The 23,530-nt window shown below is 37.4% G+C and overlaps 1 protein-coding gene across 1 annotated transcript in view; it reads left to right on the top strand.

The window, feature by feature from the left end:
• LOC127623889 (sodium/potassium-transporting ATPase subunit beta-1-interacting protein 2) overlaps positions 1 to 23,530 on the top strand; it is a 210,517-nt gene that overhangs the window by 145,934 nt on the left and 41,053 nt on the right. The gene's annotated exons all lie outside the window — the stretch shown is intronic.

The following is a 23,530-nucleotide window of genomic DNA, read 5'->3' as shown; positions in this document are numbered from 1 at the left end:
TCCTGCTAATACTGTGATTGCTAGTGTAATGTGGCCTTTGGTATTAACTTGTGTGGTTACAATTGTGTACCATTGATTTGCAGTCTGTTCCTATATTTGATGTTCACTAATCACTTGCAAAAATTACAGCATGGAACTTATTCATTAAATTAAAAAACTACATTGATTTCGGTCTAACAAGCTTTAAGTACACATAACACAGTTACCTGTACAATTCTTTGTTCATTTCAAGACATTACAAAATTTATGATTTGTGGTTCAGCAAGTGAGTCAGTAACTGTTTTCACAAGTGAAATACTAATTTCTTTAGTCCTGCATCATTGGCGACTTTAATGTTTATGTTTATGTTTAACTGATGGCATAACTGAAAGTCACAAAGAGCATTCGGTTCTGCTTTATATATAAGTTCTGAATTCAAACGGGTTAGTGTTATATAATGAACTGATATTTTATTTATTTTTTTATACTTGTGTTGATCTTAGATCTGAATGCATTTGATCTTAATGCCATATTCCTTTATGAGCCATATTTCTACATAGATGCAAGAAAGGCCCAATTCAAACAGCCTACAAAGCAGTAATGCATTTACTCTACAGACACAAACTGAAAACACTTCCGCTTTATCAGGAAGCAATTTAAGAGTGTATGATTGGAAAACTTGAAGCCTTCAGCGATTTTGGGTTGTCGGTGGTGCTATGCATCTGTTTTTGTCTATTAAAAACATAACCTGTTGATTACACAAATTCTGCATAAGGTAAATAATGGTACAGAAAAGCTTCAGAATATTAGCGGCATATTCCAGTGCTGATATTGCTTGTATGGGTGTTAATATGAGCTCAACATGTTGCCTTCCTCATGAGCCTGGGTAGTTTTTTTTATCTCATGCATTACCTGCGAGACATACTTAAATCCCTGCCACAGTCAGCGTCTCTAATTCAATTGTGAAGAGAAGCCCCTCCAACTTGGATTTACCTGTTCTCTGATTACAAGCCCGTACAGGACTAACTCTCCCACTGTTTTAATTTCCATACACAGAAATCTAATTAATGCTTCTTTTTTGGTTTTTTTGTAGACATCATTAAATCAAAATTGACCCTGTTTACTTAATACATTTTCTTATTCTTATTGTGAATGATTCATCACATTAAATGTTTGCTTTCATAATCTCTTATCAAAAATGACTGTTCTGGGTGGTTGTGGGTGTTTCTAGGTAATTGCTAAGGTATTCTGGGTTGCTTACTGGCCCAAGACAATAGAACTCATCCTCAATACTCTGATATTTTGGTATTCTGGTCCTTCTTTCATTTTAAGACTGTGTGATTTTTTTCCCCACCAGTTTTATATTCCGCCAGGCAAAAATCTAATTAGAAAAAAAATACAAAAAATACAAAGTTAGCCTCATCCTTTTGTTTACAAAAACACATAAAATCTTATTAACACATGTAATGTTTACATCTTGTGGCTATACTTCTGAAACAGTGAGGGGCAGATTCACTAAACAGTTGCAGCACTGTTGTGCTTGGTATTTCAGCGCAAAACCCTGCGTCTTATTCACTAACCACCCGCAATCTATTTAAGCAGCACAGTCAAGTCATTGTCATTCCTTTCCACACAAACACATCTCTTTTCTATGCAAATTAGGCTCATGTAGATTCAACTAATCATTTCAGCAGTAATTAATCAAATAATTATCAAATGATGGAGAAGAGCTTTATAACCTGGCATATATCCATATGTGCCGTGTCGTCAAGTCTACGTTCTGCATGTTTAAGAGATGTTCCAGGTGTCTGGATCAAAGTGATGATGTACAGTCCCGGCAGGGTTTGTCAAATACTGTGGTCTGCAGCATGTTCCACTATGTAGTGCTCAGAATCAGATCACAAGATCAGAATTGTGGTCGTAAATTGCTTTCAGTGGGGATTTTGTGGGCGCAATTCTGCCATTGCCTGATCTGCATCATTAATAATCCTTCCTTTAAAATTTAAGATTAGAGGTTTGTTAAAATCTTTAATTCTTGAAACCAGTATGAATACATCACTTTGCACAAGTTAAATGCATGTATTTGGGTATGTATTTTTACTCTTTTTCTTTCCTTTATTTATTTATTTATTTATTTTTCCTTCACCTGTACTTCTTGTTTTTATTACTCAGTGGTTATATTCATTAATTGTTGGATCAGTGCAATTTTGTACATCTTATTGAACATTTAAAAAAAAAGAAAATCCAGTTTTAGCACAATATGTGAACTTTTCAGATGACCCCTTGGGGTCAATTGGAGAATTGGCAGGTATGCATTCGCGATGACAGTGTGCTTTTTGCACATATAAAGCGCCTTTAAGGCGCAGCGTGACTGCTGCTGTATGTGATAGCATTTCCTTGCAGGACCAGTATACCTTATCAGCTATGATGTCAGGGGGTCAGTAACTTTTATTGTGACTGTCGGTGTCTCATAAAGAGGTGTAACAGAGCGCATGCTAGCATCGGCTCCATTCGTCCTGTTATATATAGTCCTTTCTCTGTTCAGACTGATGCTCCTGCAGAGATATTATAAAGCGAATAGCGGAGCCAGATGAGGAGCCTGTTGGGAGCTTTTAGTGGCCCCTTTTCCAGAGATCAGACCAGGAACTGCTATTCCCTTATTGATGGTCACTTTCTACTGCATTCCCTGCATTTACATGTATACAGTATTTACATTTATGCATTTGGCAGATGCTTTTATCCAAAGTGATTTGCAGTGCCCTTATTACAGGGACAATCCCCCCAGAGCAACCTGGTGTTAAGTGCCTTGCTCAAGGACACAATGGTGGTGGCAGTGGTGATCGAACTTAAACCTTCTGCTTACCAGTTTAGTGCTTTATCCCACTACACCATGACCAATCAGAACCTTTTGCAGTATGCATACATCCCTGGTACACAGTATGCAAAAAGCAGTATGCCAAATGAATATGTCATCATTATTTCTTTGCAGATCTCTCTTTTAGATATTCCATGATCGTGAGAACCCTGATACTATGAGAGTACAGAAATTTGAAAGCAGCCTGTCCTTGTTTCCCAGTCTTTTACTCGTAATTACAGAGAGAATCCCAAAGCTGCCGAGGTGTTTTATAATGACTTAACACATGCTCTGTAATTAGGCATGTGTGTTGATGAAACAGATTTTAGCTTGTGCAGTGTAAATGACAATATTGAAGCACACCTGCTTCCCAAGAGAGATTTTTACTCTCCCTGTGAGAACGTCAAGGATTTTGCTACAGTTTAAAGGATTGTTCACCCAAAAATGCAAATTCTCTTGTCATGTCCTCACCATCCCAGATATGCATGACTTTCGTTCTTCTGCTGAACACAAATTAAGATTTTTAAAAGAATATCTCAGCTCTGTATGTCCATATAATGCGATTGAATGGTGGTCAGAACTTTGAAGGTCCTGAAAGTAGCATAAAAGTAATCCATAAGTCTCCAGTGATTAAATCCATGTCTTGAGAAGCAATATGATAGGTGTGGGTAAGAAATAGGTAAATATTTAAGTCCTTTTTTACTATAAATTATCCTATCTGCCCAGTAGGTGGTGATATGCACAAAAAATGTGAATCACCAAAAAAAAGAAGAAGAAGAATGTGAAAGAGAAAGTGGAGATTTATTGGGAAAAGGACATAAATATTGATCGGTTTCTTTCCCACACCTATCATAGTGCTTCTGAAGACATGGATTTAACCACTTTAGTGATATGGATTACATTTATGCTGCCTTTATATGCATTTTGAACCTCAAAGTTCACTTGCATTGAATGGACCTACAAAGCTGAGATATTCTTCTAAATACCTTTATTTGTGTTCTGCAGAAGACAGAAAGTCATACACATCTGGGATGGCATGAGGGTGAGTACACAATGTAAAAATTGTCATTTTTGGGTGAACTAATCCTTTAACTATTAGTTACAATGCAGAACCTACCACAAGGAAGTACCTTTTCAGACTTCAATTTGAACTCTACGCTCCTCTATAAAGAGGTCTTATTTGTTCATACACCATATGGTGTAGATTAAGCTTATTTAGAATTATGAAAATCATATCAATTATCCTAATTTTCCCCATTTTTATTTTTTACAGCATTTGCACTATGATTCATACACATGCATATATGTACGTGTCTTCGTTGAATAATTTGGACTCTGAAGCACACTTAAAAACATATACATTTTATTGAATACACTACAAAAACAATAACAACAAAAATGGCTGCAAATATATACTGCTTGATCTTTTCTCAAAACTGAATTTTTGCAATTACTTTAAACCATCTATATGCATAGTTTAAAATCAAATTGTAAACCTAAAATCTTTGGTATCTTGGAAAATCTAAGCACAGTAAGACTTAAGATATCTTCTGAAACTCTAGAGGAAACACATGTAAGATTACTTCTTTTTCTCAGGAGAAAAATATGAGAAATAGAAGATTTAAGCAAAAGTCTCCATTTGCTTTAATCTCATTGCTGTAAGGAGAAACAATTGAGAAATTACAAACATCTAATTTGTGATTTATCTTTCATATTGGAAATTACTCTGGTGCAGGGTGGCAAGGTTACAAGAGACACCTTCAAATAAGAATAAGAAATATTGTTAGGAGCTGTCAGATATAATATAGCAAACTGTTATTGCATGTTCAATAATGCTTAGTCTTCTAAATACAGAAAGTGTTACAGTAGCCCAGTGTCAGGAGAAATGCATTTTGCCTGGATCAATATGACAATGATTGAATTAAGCCCTCTCTGAAGCATTGAAAGGGACAAGTGTGTGTCAGCAGAAGTGCTGAGCCGAGTCCCACCACTGGCTGCTGAAACTATTCCTCACACACTCCACTGTTCTTAGGGAGTGTAAAACAATATAGAGATTTGAAGTTTATTGCTAGTATTTTGTTCATGGTTCCCCACAGTGATTCACAGTTTGGGTCGGTCCTTGAACCCACCAAGGTTTTTTGCTCCGAAGTTTTTTTTTTCCAGTTTTTCCAGCTAAAAATAAAAGATACTGTGGAGTGAAAGCATGTTCTTTTTTTTGTTATGTTTTTTTTAAAATATAAAATTTTTGGACACAAGTGTTACAGTGTTCTAATCAGGTGCAAGGCAATTTTAAAAGCAAAGTTATTCCACATCATGTTAACCTGAGTTTTTTGTCCTAACCAGCCACGACTGTTTCAAGCAACGAGTTACAGGGAAAGTTGTTGCTAGCTTTGTGTCTGTTTTTGTCATATTGAGTTGGGTAGCCCCACCCCACTGAAATCTCATTAGTTCAAAATTACACTCCACTTAGCTGTATATCAATAGAGCGCAACAGTGCCCATTCACTTTTTCAGCCACCATTGTCTGAAGTATTTTTCCCATAGTTTTTATTTTTTTTATTCAAATCCTTATAAAAGAGTTCTGAGCCATGAGCCAAACTAATTTGCTCCAAGTTGAATCACAAGATTATAAACTTTGGCGTAGTGGGATAAAGCACATAACTGGTAATCAGAAGGTCACTGGTTCAATCCCCATGGCCACCACCATTGTGTCATTGAGCAAGGCACTTCACTCCAGGTTGCTCTGGGGGGATTGTCCCGTTAATAAGTGCACTGTAAGTTGCTTTGGATAAAAGCGTCTGCCAAATGCATAAATGGAAATGGAAATGGAATTAATTACAATCCTATGAAGCATTGCGAATGACGTAATCCGATTAAACATTTTTTTTTATTATTAACTATTGATTTACAGTAGTTGATTTTGAGTATTGAAACATTATATCTTAATTTTATTGCAACGTATATATGATATACAAATACTGTATATAAATATTTAAGTTGTTAGTGTTGGTACAAACAAAAATTTGTTTTGGTTGTGTTTATATATATATATATATATATATATATGTGTGTGTGTGTGTGTGTGTTAAAATAGCTCAGAAGCATATACCATTGATTAACAACCTCTGAGTTCATGGTATGGTCTTTAAAAGTTTACAAGTTATCGCTCAAAATTAATTTGCCTATAGAGAAAATTATCAAAATTATGAAAGAGGTTCACAATAACTGCGATTATGTTGTGTCACAGTGTTTTCAGAATTATTGAGCACATAGTATGTGCCTGTGATTTCATCAAGGATACAATTAAATTAGTTTAATCATTAAAGCTTCAAAAGCGTTTAACAAATCTATGAGATCTGTCAATCCTCAGGCGGTTAATCATCAAGCGCTTTAGCTGCATTGAAACTAACGTTTTAGTCTCTGCACTTTTTTATGGAAAATGAAGACTTTAGATACTCATTCATAATGTGTTTTCTCTGCAAGCGTCTTTGTGTGCATCAACATCTCGAAATTCATAACTGGACCTACAGTAGAAATGTGTGTCAGTGCTGTTCTGCTACCACACACAATGCATTTATTTTTATTTCAGACCCTCCCCAGATACACACGGAGGAAAATAAAAAGCGCTCAGCTCTCACTTCTGTCTGGATGCAAAGACAGTATTTTCAGTCATCCCCTTAGGCTCCCAGATACATAATGATCTCCTTTGTTCCCCACAAATCGGGGTGTAGAAAAATGGACTTGTTCATTATTTTCTCCTAAAGCGAATAAGTGGCTCTTTGATCGGTTAACTATGGAGACAACCATTTTCTCTCTCTCTGTTTTCTTATCCCTTCATCTGACAGACAAGAAGACAATTGATCAGCAGATTTTCTTGTCTTGTCTTTCGTTAAAACGCAGTCATTTAACAGCACACAAAGTGTCCAAGTAATAATTTACTATTTCATATTTATTAATGAAAGTAACCTAGGAGGTTAATTTAATTCAGTGAAATATTGATGGATGTGGCTAGTTGAAAGGGTGTTGATGTGAACTTCATTAATGACAGCTCGACACAGACAAAGACACATACACAGATAATTATGTGTATTACAGAGGAGTCATCCGGGAGAGAACGCTGTCATTTTCCTGCTGGCCAACCTGTTTGCCTTCTACCAAACAGCACCTGCAGCGAGCTCCAGGATGTGCCTACAGTTCCATTGTTTTCCTTCATCAGAGCACCAGCTTCCAGTTAATGAGGTTTCTCTCAAAGCCGCAATGGATGTGTAGCCTTCGACCGTTCATTTACAAGTAGCACAGACATTAGTAAGGCTGCATGCATCATTACACAGTAAGGGAGCGTCAGTCTGAAAGTAATTAAGTAGAGTTGTACGATAGCTAATGAAAGGCCTGTGGTGTCAGCTAATATCACAATCATGCAACGATCTTTTCCTGATTATCCCAGAGTCGCTTGCTTTCTCTTGTCTTTGTCTTTTCCACACTGTCTCTATATTGTGTTTATTGTTTCTAAGAAATCTCATAAAGCTGAAATCCTTAATGCTGAAAGCTGGTGAAATGACTCCAGGGTTCAAATGATTCTTTTTAAGACCTCTTAACTCACAACCACTACAGAAATAATACAATGATCACACAAATGGAATGAAAGATGGAAAAATAAAGTTTCATCGTGTCTGATGCAACAAGTTTCCAGCTTCCAGCATCAAGCAGTTTTGCTTTCCCCAATGACAGTGAAAATGATGGATAAAGTGACAAAATTGCAGCCAATCAGAACATATCTGATGTATAATATACAGATGTGGAGTGACATTATGGACCTATGAGATTTTGCTGTGGTTGGGGCTACCTAGCACAACGTTATAGAAAGCAGAAACCAATCGACTAACAAGCTTTGTCACATGTTGCTTTATTGTGTCACGCCTGATTAGGACATGGTATTATGATGTATTCATGTCATGTTGGAATTAATGTAATTATGAGAAACTCCGGCTTGTCATATTGTAATAACAGCAGTTTTGACACAACAAGAATGCAGCACTAGTGAACAAAACCCATTAGTTAGTTCGTTTATTTAGCTAATAAATTATGTTTCTATTCGCTTAAGTCCCAAATACACCTCTACCCATTTTGGTTGCTGTTGCTAAATATGACATTTATCAAGCTTTACAGAATCTCCCATTGGTATAAAATAAAACATTTCCATAAACAGTGCAATTTTCAGTAAAATGTGCTCATAAAGTGGTTAAAAGTGCATGTGGGCTGTAGTGATATTACATTGATAAGCATTTTTAGCTGCCATTTCTTTAACCTCCTGAGGTCGAGTGTGACTGCTGTGTGCATTTTTCATTTCCTTTTTTGATTTGTAGCTAGTAGCATCTAATGAAACAAAACATAATAATAATAATAATTTGAGCAAATAGTTTTCCCCAAAAAATTATGTCCACATATGTGGACAGTGGGACTGATTTGTGAAATTTAAAATAGTACCAAGCTATAGAAATTCAGATATTTTTATTTTTCATCAAAATGTTTATTATGTTTTTATAGTGTTGGTTATTCATGTTTTTGAGAAGTTACAGAGATTATAGCTGATTTTCTATAAAGCTGAATAAATCAATCTTATTAAAATTAATGGCCAGCATCATCCAGTCACTGCAAACCATGTTAAAATAAAATTTGCATAATACAATTCTGAATCTATGTACTGATTACCATTGTCCCGTGTCTGCCAAATATGTTGAGTTGTCCAAATATCATATGCAGTCTGAAACTGAACTTTTGGCCAGATTTCCAGAAGTGAAAAAGGAGTGAGTGCACTTAGCTGCATAGAAAACATAGAAAATCTTCATTTTGATAGCAATTACACACCTTCAATATACACCATGAACTAAGATTTTTTTTAGGAATTTTCAAAATAGGAAATGAACAATAACAGATTTTTGGACAATTTCTGTAAAAGTCCATTTTTAACTTTCAAAACACAAAGACTTCCAAAGGCTGTGCAAAAACAGTTGCCAAAGAAAGATTGGTCATTAACGTTTTCAGGTCGTAGGATCAATTGTATGACACCTCTCATATCTAAAACATTGATTCATGCTGTCTAGCCACAGCTTGTTTCCTCATCTGAACAACCATATGCCACAGTGTGCTCTAGGGCTTGAAATCTCCCACTGTTTATCTCTGAATAACCCTTCTGCAGACGTTCTCCTCCCCACACCAACTTTGAAAGTCCTTACCCAAGGAGAGTGTGTTAATTTGCTTTGGTGCTCTGGAAGAAATCAGCAGCAGTCTAGTTAAAAAAGCGCATTGTTTGAATGTTTACAGAAAAAAGAAGAGAGGGAGAGGAGAAGGTAAGAGAGGGTAAGAGAGCACCAATGGCGGAATAGCATTTCTCATCTGTGATTAATGCTCTCTCTCTCACCTCCTGCCCCATGTACTCGTGAGGTCTGTTGTGCTGCTATCCACCAATGTCGGCTGTCTGAACCGAGCACTGTTATGTAAATGAGGCAGAGACTCTCTTGTCTCTGCTCGTGTCAAATGCAGAAAATAGGATGGAGTTTAGAGCTGGGGGTCAATTCAACCTCCAGTTTGTTGATGTATTTTTTACCAACATGACCGTCGGACTGCTTATTTTCACACTTATTAATCATCTGTTGTCATTCTTCTGGATCTGTCTGCTGCATTCGACACAGTAAGCAACCAGATTCTCCTGTCAACCCTCACGGCAAAGGACATTACAGGAACTGTGCTCCGCTGGTTGAGTCTTATCTCACAGGTAGATCCTTCTGGGTGACTTGGAGGGGATTGGTGTCAAAGTCTCACCAACTAGCTTCTGGGGTACCCCAGGGTTCAGTACTTGGGCCCCTCCCCTTCTCCTTATACATGTAATCTCTGGGATCTTTTATTCAGGCACATGGCTTTTCCTACCATTGCTACGCGATAACACACAACTCTACCTTGCATTCCAGTGTGACGATCCTGCATGGATCTCAGCCTGCCTTGCAGACATCTCAAGTTGAATGAAATAACATCACCTCCAACTCAACCTTGCTAAAACCAAGCTTTTTGTGATTCCAACAAGCCTAGCAGTTCCACACAATTTCACCATTCAACTAGACTCATCAGTGATCACACCATTCAAGACAGCAAGAAATCTTGGGGTTGTGTTTGATGAGCAGTTACACTTCGCATTGCAAGTATTGCTCAATCGTGCAGATTTTCTCTTTACAACATCAGGAAAACCAGGCCCTTCCTAACTGAGCATGCCACACAACTCCTTGTCCAGGCACATGTGATATCCAGGCTGGCCTACTGCAATGGTCTTCTGGCAGGCTTTCCTGCATGTACAGTCAAACCTCTGCAATTGATCCAGAATATAGCAGCACTAGTGGTATTCAGCAATCCCAAGAGAGCACGTCACGTCTCTCTTCATTAAACTGCACTGGCTGCCAATGGTTGCTCGTGTTAAGATCAAGGCATTGATGCTCTGCACCCCCCTTCTACAATCACTACTTCAGGTCTACGTACCCTTCAGAAATTTGCATTCTCCGGGTGGCACCTCGTAGTGCAATCTCAAAAAAGCAGAATCATTGTCCAGGACTTTCACTTCAACTGTTCCTCACTGGTAAAATGACCTGCTAAACTCCACACGAGCAGCTGTTCTAACATCCTTCAAAAAGCATCTAAAGACACAGCTCTTCCCTGAGCACTTGACCCAATCCCAATAAGTCTTCTTATTAAAAAAATTATAATAAAATAAATAAATAAAACAGTACCTTGTCCTCCTTGCCAGGGGTACTTCTCTATACAATTTTTAAACTTGTATTATTGCACTTGTGTTACTACTACCTGCCTAATTTAATTAGCATCTGCTAAATGAATAAATGTAAATGTTATTAATTGCCAAATAAAATAAAAATATTTACATAAAATTGTGATTTGAGTTTAAATTGTTTTATTAACTAACTTGCAGAGATCGCAAAGTGATATGAGAAGTACAAAAAATTATTCAGACCACTGGATGGTGCGATTGACTAATGAGAGTAGAGCATATCAGAGAGCCGTGTAATAAATAGCTAAATTTACTTGCATACTGTATATTTTTATACAAATATTTTAATACACGAAAAATGCCATGTGAACATTTTTGAGGTATGACACAAACAAATCTGTAAATCAATGTTATAATTCAGTTCAAGGCGTTTCTAAGCATTTGGGGCCCCTAAGCAAAATCCTTCTTGGAGGCCCCTTTGAGATACATTCTCCCTTCCCTCTCGGGCCACAAGGGGGCCCCCTCTAACTGTCTAATTGAGCCACAGCTGCCTGAGTCTTACTTGCAGCTTTTAGTATATATATTTTTTAAATAATAATAATAATAATCTTTTTTTTTTTTCTTTGCGGGGCCCCCTGATGGCTCGAGATCCCAAAGTTTATACCACTTTTTGCTAGAAATGGCCTGAACTAGTTCATTTCACATGACAGTTTGAGGTGATTCATGAAAATTATTTGAACTGAGAATCGAATCACTACAGAAGTTCAGTTTAGAGATTTAAAGCTGCAGTATGCAGTATGTTCCTGCACCACTAGCACCACTGAATGCAATTGCAAAAATAAACGGCTTTCTGAAGGCATAGTGAATATAACTCACCTGCCAAACTGCCTTAACTCACCTGTCAAACTTAAAGCAGTGTACAGAAAACCATACATCTCACTGACATCCAGCCTGCACTGAAGTCCATTATGTGGTTTAGCTGAATGTCTGGCTCATATTAATTTTCAAGTGTCCACCTCTGGGGCATTGGGGACTGTATCTGGGCAGATTTCTCCTTCACGGTGAGAGAGAAGGAGAGAGTGTTGGCAACCAGCATGTAGACCCCAGCTCACTCTTTTTCTTTCTCACACACTCACACACAGTGCAGGGCAGCTCTGATAAGCGTGGGTGCATCAGTAAATGAGCTGTGTCCAGCACACTAGGGCAGCACTGATGTCACACAGCCTTGGGATATGCCTGACCATGAATAGTGTTTGTAACCAGTAGAAGGGCTATCAATAGCTAGTTTAGTCTAAAAGATTTGGCCACTGAAAACACGGATCTCTATGTAATAAGGATGTGTCCCATATTATTGTGAGTTGTCTACCTAACAAAATTTTTAAGCATCATAAGCACGAAGGGTGTTTTCAAACAGTAGGCAGAAAAATTATGCTGCTTTATACCCCATTTTGGTCATTGTTCCTTGTGTTTAATGGTGATTGTTTAACAAAACCAGTGCAGATCATTTCCGTGGTTGATGTTCTTACGTCATATATTCTTAAGCCGGCAGCCATATCACCCTGCAGCTCTCGTCTGGGTTACTGGCTGAATCTAAGCAGGGTTGAGCCTGGTCAGTACCTGGATGGGAGACCTCCTGGGGAAAACTAAGGTTGCTGCTGGAAGAGGTGTTAATGAGGCCAGCAGGGGAGCTCACCCTGTGGTCTGTGTGGGTCTTAATACCCCAGTATAGTGACCGGGAACACTATAATGTAAAAAGGCACCATCCTTAGGATGAGATGTTAAACCAAGGTCCTGACTCTCTGTGGGCATTAAAAATCCCAGGGCACTTCATGTAAAGAGTAATATTGTAACCCTGGTGTCCAGACCAGATTCCCCCAATTGGCCTCTCTTGATCATGGCCTCCTAATAATCCCCATCCATTAATTGGCTGTATCACTCTACTCTCTCCTCTCCACCAATAGCTGGTGAGTGTACTGGCACACTATGGCTGCTGTTGCATCACACAGGTGTTGTTTGAGGAGAGTCCCCTTTTCACTATGTAATGTGCTTTGAGTGCACTGTCAGAAAAGCGCTATGTAAATTAATTAATTAATTCATATGCAGGTCACGGGTCAATGCCCATGTCCCCGGATGCAGTATGTCCAAAATATATTCATACTACTAGCATGTATACCTAAAAGAACGCACTGTTTTGGCTGCAGATAAGTGTGTCCATCATCAAATACAGTACATACTGTGACAGTACACTGTTTCAGATGCAGCTTTAGTCATTCACTAAATAGGGAGCAAGGGAGCATTCTATAGCTTTCTGTGCAGCTACTGTATGTGTATTCACTCCTAAAATCTTTTGTTTTAGTTTTAGACTGCAAATGTTTGACTCACTCAACATGGTTGGCTGACATTAAACACTTTCTATAGTTCTATAGTTTGTATTTCACAAATTAGTCCTGCTGTCCACATATGTGGACATAAATTAAAAACAAATATATATATATTTTTTTTTATTTTTTATTTTTTTATTTTGCTTGTTCATTATGTGCTACTAATTACAAATCAAAAAGGGACATGGAAAGTGCACACAGCATTCACGCTCGGGACGCAGGAAGTTAATGCACGTTCCTGGGGCCAGATTCATAAAAATCTTCTTAATGGAATATTCTGGGTTCAATACAAGTTAAGCTCAATAGACAAAATTTGAGGCATAATGTTGATTAACACAAAAATAATTTTCTCTCCTTTTCTTTTATAAAACAAGCAAAACTCAAGGTTTCAATGAGGCACTTAAGTGAATGGGGTCAGTTTTTGTAAGGTTTAAAGGCAGAAATTTTAAGTTTAAGATTTTATAAAAAACACTTATAACTTACTTAACTATAGTTCTTCTTATAAAACCTGTGTATTATTTGAACTGTAATATTTATTTAAATAATAATGTATTAATTTTTTTGTCATTTTAGGGTTAAATGTTGTCCTGGAAATTAAGTTATTAAATTGGATATTATTGTACACAGAAAAAGTTAGTAAGCTATTTTATAGCACTAAAATAATGCTAAAATGCATAGAGTATTTTAACGTTTCTTGATTTGACCCATTTATTTCCATTGTAAGTGCCTCACTTTAACCCAGATTTCTTTTTTTTTCTTTTTTTATGAACAGTCGAAATGAAGGTTTGTGGTTATAAAACTTATGCCATAAATGCTGTAGTTTGAGCTTAACTTGTATTGATGTAGAATATTCCTTGAAGAAAAAAGTTCTTAGGATAAATTGAAAAAACAATTGAAACACATTTGTGAGAACAGCCCAATAGGCAGTTGCCTATATGGACAGTAGACAGTAATTCAGCTTACTAGGGTTGAGAACAGAGCTTCAATCTCTCACATGATGGTTTTTATTCATCCTCTGTGCTGTTTTAAATTAAATTCCATTTCTATCACAGATACTTAACATTAATGCTTGTGAGCAGTTTCAGGCAGCTAAAGCATGTGGACTGTACTATGAAAATTTCACTTCATGGTAATCTCAGGTATGTGGGCGCAGGGTATTATCTCATCCCTGTTGGTTATCTCCTCATCAGCCCTCATGGCTGTTCGGTGTGGCATATGCTAACAGAAATCTCAGCTAGTCCCTCTCAATGTCAGTCGCTAGTCTTTGTTTTCATATACAGAGCTTTAACAGGTTTCTACCAAGATGACTGGGTTCTGCCAGGTTTATGGGACTTTTATGGGGCTGTTTTGTGACAGCTGGCAGAATCTGAGTCACCTCCTATAATGCTTGTTCCAACCTGTGGCATGTTATGGAGGGTTGCATCTTGAACCACCTTATGATGGTTTTCTGGTCTTAGCTAGTCTCCCACACTGGTCTGTTGAGAGGTTTTGGGTAATTTTCAGCTGATCATGGTGGGATGTTCAATTAGACCAGCTTGACTGGGAGAAAGCTTAAACCAACTAAGACCATCCAGCTAGGCTGGTTTAAGATGCTTTTTCCACAGGGATCTCAATAGGGAGCCAAAACTGAGGGTCCATCCAGACAAGCTAATGAATGGATCTATTACCAGCTATATTGATGAGCTTCTGAAAACCTTTTCAATGACACTCATAATCAATCAAGCCTTTTTTAATTACAGTGTTTTGTCTTGGAGATGCTATAGTTATCGTTATGGTCTGTATCTCGTCTCAATTCCAAGTATCTAATTGTTTAGCAAGGAGCTTTAGTCCAGGGTTCATTAGTGCTGACATTAAACAAATGATCATACTCGATAATTACATATTGAATAGCTTGATTAATAAAAAACATTTTTATTAATTATTTACATCCTACATATATATAGAAATATAAATGAATAGTTTTTAATATTAGCATATACATTCTCTCCACAATTGGTGTCAGTTGAGCAAGCTTGAAATGAATGTTGCTAAATCCAAGGAACTGGATGTTAGCAGCAAATCATTTAGCAGATCTAGGCTTTAATGTTTAGTGGACACCCTATTGAAATGTTCTGAATACAGTATATGTATATGTATGTATGTATGTATGTATGTATGTATGCATAATTTAATTATTTATTCAAATATACTGTGCCAATCAGAGTAATATATTTAATGCTAACCCATTAGGGCTATGTATTTTATTGTATTTTTATTATTCTTAGAGTTTTATATTTCCATACTCTCATTGTTTTAATACTTTCCTTTTTTGACAGTTTTCCTCATTGTGGACTGTAAAGTCTAAAAACTAAAAAAACAAACAAACTCTAAAGTCTAAAAAACTCAACAACAAACAAGTGTTGTACCTATAGCAAAAGCATTCTGTATCATACTTGTTTCATTATTAGTCCCACTTTTCTGGGTTTTATAACCCATTTTTCGCATTAAGCCTGGTGATTGAGTGGTAGAATTTAAATAACCCCCTGTGTGCTAAGAAATCTCCTTGTGCTCCCTTGCTAAGAGGCATGGAAGGAGATTCCACTCACTCAATTTCCTCAGTGTAGCAGGTTTAATATGTGCTCAGGAAGATTGGTTGGGATCCCAGCCTCAGACATTCATTTCAACAGCTGAACCTGGATGCTTCTCATCTTCCACTGTTCATTTCGATGCCCATTGTTCTAAGCTATTTGTGGCAATGATAAGAAAATGAAGGGACAGTCAGTGCCAGGTTTCTTGAGGAAATGGCTGGCCCATCAAATTGAATGAAATCATTGCAGAAAAGCTAAATGGATTATCTCTCCAAAAGTATTTTTTCAAACTTTGATAGAGGAGAACAGATGTGGCTTGTGCTTGTTGTTATGGCATTGTTTATATTTGAACTTGTTTCTGAAATCTAGATCTTGATGACTTAAAGCACAGTAACATTTACTTTTGCATGGTGAACTTCCGCAGGCTAAATATAGTCATCTAAATGGGAATCCACATGTTTATGAATTTCACGTGATGGACTTCCGGTGGTGAAGAATTTACCCCGCGTATTTCATGTGAAATTTAAGTTTGGTGAACTTTGACAGGTGAGTTTGTCACGTTTGCCAATAGGATGTTGATTGGTTTAGAAGTGACCTCTGTGTGGGCATTGCTTTGTACATGGCAACAATGAATATTCACAATGGAAAAGGATATCAGTATAGCAGCGAGTTTCTGTTTACCTTCAATAAAGTGTAGCATTAAAAATAGGTTGGTTAGCAATTCGCTTTTTTGCTGGTTTCACACGTTTCAACTTCCACCAGTGGCCTCTTCGCCTGAGAAATTCTGGCGTCCGTTGGTAAATATGACCACACCTCAACACCTGTAAAAAAAAATTATATCTTTACCATTATTGTCAATGATGCTATCTACACTGGAAGCACCCGTTGCTGTGTGTTGCGTACTTCCAAAGGTAAATGGATGCCCCGTTCTATGGAGCTTGTCCAGCCACTTTATTATACCATCTATCTGAACATAAACTTAGTTCTAGCAATAAGATCTCAGGACTCATTCTAGCATCTCATCCAATCACAATACAGCCTCCATTTTATAAGCCTGCCAGCTGATTGAGCCAATCATAATATTAAAGGCATAGCTAAACCATTAGGGTTATATGGTTACTGTATTTTATTATTCTTACTGTTGTGTGTGTGGAAAATATACTATAAACCGCTTAAATGTCTGGATTTAGAAATAGGTGTTTGAGTGCCTGTAACTGTCTGTGGAACATACATCAAGCCAGACAGATGTATTTTTTTCATGCTATTGGTGTGAAACAGGCCTTAGGCTTTGTTCACACTGTACCCATTGCCAATATGTTTTCCAAATCTTATCTTTGGGGCTAACTTTCCTCTCTATAATGTTGCAAGTAATGAAATTGGATACCTTTGTTCAGACTGTGTAGTGAAAATGTGTTACATCTACATCAGTTACCATAGTAATGACTTAATGTCACAATGCCTGTTTAGTAATGTGCTAAATAATAGGGACTTTTTTAACATGGAGGCCAGCAGGGGAGCTCACCCTTTGGTCTGTGGTGATCACAGGGTGAGCTCAATAGTGCCCAGTCACAGATTAATTTATGCATTAGATGGGTCCTCTCACTCATTTTGATTCTTAAAAAACTTTAAAAAGACCTCAAATGTTGACGCTTCTATGTCTTTATGCACATCACCATCGATTTGCATATATATATATATAACAAACAAGAGCAACAACAGCTTTCTTAAGCTGTCAGTCCATGAACGATTTATGGAACGCCTAAAGAAGAATAGGAAACTGTTTTGACAAAATATAACACCCAGAGGAAAAGAAAATCAATTGACCTCATTACATGCCAGTCCCTCAAGACCTGCATGGAAACCTTATTGCCAGAGCCAATTTCAGTTCAAGACATATTTTGGTGCCGCGAGCGAGTCGTGCTTGGCAAATCAGAGGCTTGCAGATGCCAGTTCGGAAGGCGATTGCCATCAGTTCTCGCAAATGTCAACACTGAGCCAAACTCCCCTGTGATCTTATTCAAAGTCTATATTTGTTTCTTTTTATCCGATTGTTGACCCCTTTCAATCTGTTTTTTGTCTTGCCTTTTTCTCCCTCGCTCTGTCGGAGTGAGAAACAACGTATGCCACATTGAGTGACAGGAAGTCTGATATTGTCAGTGCGGTTGACGTGACCGAGCATCTCATCTGATGAATTTGAGAAATTTGTGATCAGAGCTGAATGACAGAGCCCGATTACTCAAACATCATGAGCCACAAAAGCAAGAAGTCATCAAGAGTCAGCAGTAGAAGTGGGGGGAGGTCAATATTACAGCCATGTGTAAGGTAATAAACCGTTTAAGCCAAAACAGTTTGATGAGGTAGATTTTAGCCCATTACCCTGATTTAGCATTGCATGAAAGTACCTTTACCCACGATCTTACTAACTTATCCACTGTGCACATGTGTAGACAACTGTTAAAGTATTTAGTATTTTGGCTTTCAATGTCAGTTAAGGTTTACAGTAGTTAGTTTTAATTGTGCATATATACTGTATACATGCATATATTTTAATTTGTTTGTATATTTCAAAAATATTTGTAGTTATTAATTAGCTTCAGTATAGTTTTCATTTTCATCAGACATGTCAATCAAAATTGAGCATTTATTTTAGACAGAATACACGGATAATCAGAAGTCATACTTGGAAAATCAGACCATCCAGCATTGATTGAAACTATGGAAACTAAAATAATTTCCTCTGTAACTATATAACATTTTCATTGTAGTGCACATTTAAAAAAAATATCTATAATTATAATAATTAAAAAAAATCTGTTTTTGTTTTTATTATAGTTAACAAAATAATTTTTCACTCTTACAGTCGTTTTTGTCGTGGTGATAATTTTTATCAATTACAGAATAATCTTGCTCCTTGAGCTTACATACATAGCTAAGCAATCGCACCCCCATATCTGTCACTGCTTCTAACCCATCTAATATCAAACTAACTCATTACCTGCAGGCTTAGGTTTAAAGGGTTCATGAACTGGAAAATCTAACTTACCATTATATCTTGACATATAATAGTTTATAACACTATAAAGACATACTGTAAATTTCAGAACCAAAAACGTCTTCGTTTGTCCAAAAAAAGGCTTTATTGAAACCAAGGTGCCAAAATGACTTGTTCTCTACTTCCTCCTCACTAATACGTCATAGTGAGGTAATACATTAGCACAGGCCAGCCTCTGCATAATAGATCAATGCCTACTTCATCGTCGACACTACTTAGGCCCGACCACTAATCTTGCTGTTAGAGTAGAGCAGTGAGATTATTTTTGGAGCAACATGAGGTGTCACGATGGCCACAAAAATGTCAAGACATTGCAGTGCCTGGTTGTGGGAAACTAGATCTCTTGCATTTGCTTCGCAAGGATCCCAACATTAAAATTGAGTGGCTGACGTGAAGTCCAGGATCGTGTCGGTAAAACATGTTTGTTTGCTTTCTTCATTTCACAAAGAAGTCAGTTCGAAGCAGGCTTTGCAGAGAGACTTAAAGGGGACCTATTATACAAAATTCACTTTTACATGGTGTTTGTGCATAAATGTGAGTCGGTAGTGTGTGAACACAACCACCCAACAATGTTAAAAGTCCACCCATTCCTCTTTCTTATTTTTCTATTAATCAAAAACAGTGTGTCAAAATGAATGGTTTTAATTTCTGCTCTAAAGTGACGTCACATTAGAGCAGGCCTCGCCCACGACTTGTGACGGACTCCACCCCCCTTGCCTGAGTGATCTACACACAGTCCACCATTTGTGTCCGAGCTGGAGCAGATACAGTGAGAAGAATAATGTAGCATCACAAGTGTTCTGTTGTTGGCTGTAAAAGTGAACATGAGAATCTTCATGTACTCCCGGCATCAGAGCCACTGAAGACACAGTGGACGAGTTTTGTTTTTGAAGGAAATGTGCCCCAAAACATAGAAGAATTTGTGTATGTTTGTGCAAATCATTTTACACAGGACTGCTTTGTGAATGAGTGTCAATATAAAGCAGGATTTAAAAGAAATGTGATTCTCAAGCATGGATCATTCTTAAGCTAAAATGAGCTGCCGCATTATGCAGAATGGACCACAAAATGGTGCCGCGATATGCAGAAAAGGACAGCGAGCTGGAAAGGCACAGCCCTCTTCCAGAAAGGGGGTGGGGAGCAGCAGCTCATTTGCATTTATAGAGACACACTCGAAATCAACGTCTTTTTGATTCCACCCAAAAAGAGGCATTTATAACATGGTAAAATAAATGATCCGCGGTGTATTTTGAGCTGAAACTTCACAGACACATTCTGGGGACACCTGTGACTTATATTACATCTTGAAAAAGGGCCATAATAGGTCTCCTTTAAATTAAAAGTTGATGCAGTGCCAACTATATTGGACCAAACAGTGATGAGTATCAATGTTAATTGTTTTGATTTGTATGTTACAAACTGTTAGATGTGTACTGAGTATTTGATTTGATCCTAGTGATTTTAGATGCTCGTGTATTAGTTTTAATACACAGGGATCTCTAAGCAGCATATATTTTCTTGTTCTGTTGGCATGATGGCACAATTGCCACAGATGCACCTAAAGAGTACTGATATCAATATACTGTATTTAGACAATGTACTTTTTAATGAAAACATGACTCATTGTAATGAACAATGTATGCATTTGTCACTACACTGAATATATAATGAAAGATGATTATACGACGAACGACAGTGCAACAAACACTGGTGAATGTATCCTGTATAAGTTTACATTTTGCACAGTAGGTGTATCCTTTCACAGTTATAAATGTGATAGCACCATGTATTTACAATTTATTTGGTATTGTCATGCGTTACTCAGCATTTGTAAAACACAGAAATGTTTCACCATTGGAAAATGCCCCAACTATGTAACAAGATACGCACCATTGTGTCACGTCTTGGTTTAAACAACATTGAAAGTAATAACTATTACATAAATAGACAACTTAATTACAGTGATTACTTACCAAGCTGTCACAGACTGCAGTATCCGTTGTGTTTGTAGAGGGGGTACATTTTTTTCAAATTCGGGATCAGACTCTATCTCAAACATGTATGGATGAATTCCTCCAGTTTACATTTTTTTTAACCATCCGAATTGATCAAAACAACCCCACACGTGCGTAATTGCGGGAGCGTTTACACTTATCCACATGCAAACATTGTACCCAATCACAGCAGTGGGCGTTTACACTGAAGTCTTCAAGAACACATGCCCCAAAAACATTTTTTATCAGAGGCACAAAAACTGGATAGAAAATGACCAATTATTCCTAAATAATGACTACTTTTAATTAAAAAATCATTCTGGCATTAAAAGTGGACCTCAATTTAACATTATAAAATAAAAATCCAAATTAATCCATGACACCTTTAAATCTTTTTGGCTGTTGCTGTGTTTATCAGGACCGAACCTTTTACTTTCTTCACTTCTGGGTTTGTGTGTGCAGAACTTCTCAGAAATTATCTTTAGAATTTAGCTTAAGGGGTAGTTCACCAAAAAATGTATTTACCCGCCTTCATGTTAGTCCAAATGCTACTGATTGAGTTGAGACTTAAATTATGTGACATAAGGAAAACAGTGATGCCTTCTTGGAATTCAGACTAATTCTCGAGTCTAAATTTGACTCTTGAGCATCGTCTTAAGACCCCTGGTAGCCTTTTTGTCACTTTGCAGTGTATAAAGCCGGTAATGCAAAGCAGTGTGCCCCTACAGTACCTTGGCACTTTCTACAGTCAGTATGAAGAGTAGGGTTTCAAATAATGTTTTGGCAAGATCAATGAGGAGATGTCTGAATTCATTACTGTAAACAAAGAACAATTATGCTCTTTACTTGGAGAGTCTGCTTTTTACAGCAGACAATCGATTTAGGCACAATGGAGCCGGGAGCTCAGGGCCACCATATGAATTAACATTGAGTGAAGGAAAAGCATCTCTGAAAAAGCCTGTCAAAATTAAACAATAACACCAGAGGTGAATCAAACAAAAATGCATAAATCCCACAAAGCATTTTGCCTCACATATAGGCTGTTTTGTATATTTGTTGAAGGGTGAATCTCATGAAACCTTTCAAGAACATATCTGTTTCAGGATCCGGTCATCTGTCTAGTCTTATCTTGTCCTGACACTTGTTATGTTATGAAGTTTTGGATTTGTTATTTACTCCATGTGTTTCTGTTCCCTGTTCCTTTCTGTTTCATGTCTTTCATCCTATGGACAGTACACTGGAGGATAAGTAATTCACTAAATAGGGAGCAAAGTTGCATTCAATAGCTTTCTATCCTGCTATGAGCATTCACTCCTAAAATCCAACCAAAAGTTCAGTTCCAGGCTGCAGATGATGTTTGGACATCTCAACATGTTTTGCATGCTTAATTTTATTTTAATGTGGTTGGCAGTGATTTGATGATGCTGGCCATTACGTTTAATCAGAATTATTTATTGAAAATCAGCTATAATGTCTCAAAAACATGAATAACCAACACTCATACTAAACTATTTGTATAGCTTTTTATAGCTTAGTACTACTTAAAATTTCACAACATAGTCTGCTGTCCACATATGAGGACATCAATTTTTAGGCAAATTATTTGCTCAAGAAATTATTATTATTATTTCTTGTAAATTAGGTGCTACTAGTTACAAATCAAAAAGTGAAATGGAAGATGCACACAACAGTCTCATGAGGATAAAGGTGATGTAATTCATTACTTAATGTTTAATTTAATTAAAATGTTCTCCTTTCCCAACTCATTATGCAGAGACAACTACAATCTGTATGTTGATTTCCCTGAAAAGTTTAAACACCGCAACATTGGCTCAATGGAGTGAGTTTAGGGCTGAACTGTTTGTCCGAGTGAGAAACCTGTTTGAAAAAAGTCATTCTTTTTGCAGTTCTGTTTTGTGCCACCAGTGGCATAGAAATTGCACACTTAACAATTAAATACATTTTGATTTAATTTTAAAAAGTCACTGAATTGAAACAGTAGTGATAATTATCATAGAGAATAGTGAGAATTATTTTAAACAAATTTAAAAGTAAAACTGTGTGGTTTAAGGTGTGGTTTAAGGAAGGACCCAAATGCAGAGGGAATGAACATTTTATTTTATTTTATTGAAACACAAATTAATGTAATAATGAACAGATGACTGAAAACCCGGTCCTGGTTGCAGAGAGGTGAGTGACGATGATGCCAGTAATGAACTGGGACATCCGGATGAGGAATGGTGGTGAGCATGATAACAGCCATGAGGTGATAATCATCAAGGCTGTGTAATCCACAGTTCAGAGCAAATGTCAATATGATAAATCCAACAGGTGAAACCAGGAGCGGTAACCACCAAATCCACACTGGAAAATACTGAGAAAACAAGGTGGAAACATACCGACAGGAAGACAAGACTGCACATGAAGAACAAATGGTAACAATCTGGCGACTAGACGAGGCATGAGAGGGAAATAAATACACAGCGGGAATGGCACACAGGTGGAGGTGATTATCTCATGTGCGGCACAAATAAGCATCTCCAAGGAAATGCTGATTGCTCCGCTCCCACGGTAAAGGAAAACATGAGATGATCGAAAACACACAGAGACAGTACCCCCTCCCCTAGGGAGGCCTTCTGGCTTCCCCTGATGGTCCACCATGACGCTGATGAAATTTGTCGATGAGGGCACAGTCTAGGATGTTACGAGCCGGATTCCAGCATCTCTCCTCCAGACCATAGGCATCCTAGTCTACCAGATACCGATATCCTCTACCCCTCCACCTCACATCAAGAATACATTTAACAGACTAGGCCGGAGCCCAATCTATTAGATGAGGAGGCAGGGGGGAGTGGACAGGGTGAATTTGATCAAAATGGAGGGATAATTTGAGATGAACTGCCACTGGACTAAGCACCTTAGAGATGGTAAACGGT

Source organism: Xyrauchen texanus, chromosome 30, assembly GCF_025860055.1.
Source record: "Xyrauchen texanus isolate HMW12.3.18 chromosome 30, RBS_HiC_50CHRs, whole genome shotgun sequence".
Lineage (NCBI taxonomy): Eukaryota > Metazoa > Chordata > Actinopteri > Cypriniformes > Catostomidae > Xyrauchen > Xyrauchen texanus.
The sequence above is the reverse complement of the archived record's forward strand: the minus strand, read 5'-3'. Positions and strand labels throughout refer to the sequence as shown.